This window comes from Marmota marmota, unplaced genomic scaffold, assembly GCF_001458135.2.
Source record: "Marmota marmota marmota unplaced genomic scaffold, marMar, whole genome shotgun sequence".
Classification (NCBI taxonomy): Eukaryota; Metazoa; Chordata; class Mammalia; order Rodentia; family Sciuridae; genus Marmota; species Marmota marmota.
In genome coordinates this window covers 7055-9077 of record NW_025999863.1, presented here as the reverse complement: position 1 = coordinate 9077, position 2023 = coordinate 7055, and positions in this window count along the sequence as shown.

Genomic DNA, 2023 nt, shown 5'->3' with positions numbered 1-2023 from the left:
CAGGAAGGGATCATGGCTGCAGGCACCTTGGAACCATGACTGTTGTGGCAGAGCCTCTTGGTACCCTCACAGGGAGATGCCTTGGCTGGGGACATCTGGGGACAATGTATACCATGAGATTTCTTCCCCTTGGCATCTACATGTGGATTCCACTGTAGTTTTGGGATTACTGAAGTCTATCTGAGGAAGAGGTGGGGAAAAATGAGGAAAAACCTCTTGTCCACTCTCCCATTTGCTGAGGAAGAAGTTTTGCTGTGTTTTTACTTTTGTAGTTAATATTTTAGTGGGACTTAATTTTATAAAAGTATCCATTGTGAGGCTTTGGCTCTTCATTGTCATAGTATCCTAAAGTACATTTTATGGTGAGAAATCCCAGGACACTGAAAGGAGAAACTGAGACACAAACTCAGGATAGTTCCGGAGTCCTGGGGTTCCCGGCACATGGCATCTCACTATTGCCTGAGAGGAAGGGCTAATGTTGCCTCATTGTTTACTTTTATGTAACTTTTTATCAGTGTTACAGTACTTGAAAAATATCGAGAAGTTGATGAATCAGTGTAATAATAATATTGTGGGTGTATTGAAGAGATAGTCCCACCATGGGACTATGAGTTTTGTAGACAATACCAGGGCTTTCTGGGTAAGTGTGCACACAGTTGAGTGGCCTGCCTGATAATTCCTAGAAGCCACTGTGGTGATAACTCTGCCAGACTACACTGCCAAGAATCCCTGGGGTGCCTGGGCAAACATATTGCTACAGCTCCCACAGTCCTTTGTGGTGAGGGCCAGACAGCCAATCACTGAGCTACACTATCCAGATTCCTTGGGATACCAGGGCAAGCACATGGCCCAAAGCTTCCAAAGGCCTCCACAGTGGGGGCTGAAGAGCAGAATGCCAGACTGCAGTGGCACAATCCTCAAGGTTCTCTGGATATCCATGTGACATGCAGCTCTCAGCCTCTGGGATTAGGGATGCATGCACAGAACAATCAAACATACTAACCATGAACCTTGGGTGCCTGCAGCTCCAAGAGGTCTCTGCAATGAGAACTGGACTTCACTGCCTAGAGTTCCTGACTTGCCCATGTGAATGTGCTTGGAGCTCACATGGCCTTCCATGATGAGGGCTATACATGCAGAATACTGCACTACACTGCTCAGAATACTAGGGCTGTAAAGGCAGAATACTGCACTATGCTGCTCAGAATACCTGGCGGGGGAAATGTTCAGACTGCAGCTCTGATAGTCCTCTGTGGTGAGAGCTGCATGGGTAGACCACTGGACTGAGAATCTTCAGGGTGCCTGAGCAAGCATGCAGCCTGAAGCTTACATAGACAGTGGACAGAGGTGTATGTGGGAAAACACTGGACTACATTACCCACAATACTCTGGTGCAACAGAAGCTCACAAGAGTGCCCCCCATGAGCTAGCAAAATGTGGGACCACATCACCCACAGTTCTAAGTGGCAAGAAGCTCTCAGGGTTCCCCACAGAGAACCAGCAAAACATTGGACTACATTACCCACAATCCTCAGGGGTGGCAATGGGAAGCTCATAGGAATTCCTCCACCATGAGCTGTAATGTGGGACTACGTTACCCAGAAGCCAATGTGGTGATAACCCACAGTCATAAGGGGCAGAAATCATAGGACTTCACTGCCTCCTATGAGCTGGTAGAACATGGAACTAAATTATTCACAATCCTGAGGTGGCAGAGGCTCCCAGATTCCCCCCAGAGAGCCAGCAAAAACACTGGACTACATTACCTTCAGCCCTCAGGAGCAAACTCTCAATAGCCCCCTTTCTCCCCCCCATCCCCACCCTATGAGTGGGCAAAATTCTAGACTATATTATTTACAATCTAAGGAGGGGGAAGTGAGGTGCACAGAATCAACCCCTCTGAGCCATAAAATACAAGGGACTTAATTACCCATAATCCTAATGGGGCAGAAGATCCCTGGGTTCCACAAAGGGAACCAATCCAATACTGGACTACATTACCCACAATCCAAAGGGGGGGGGG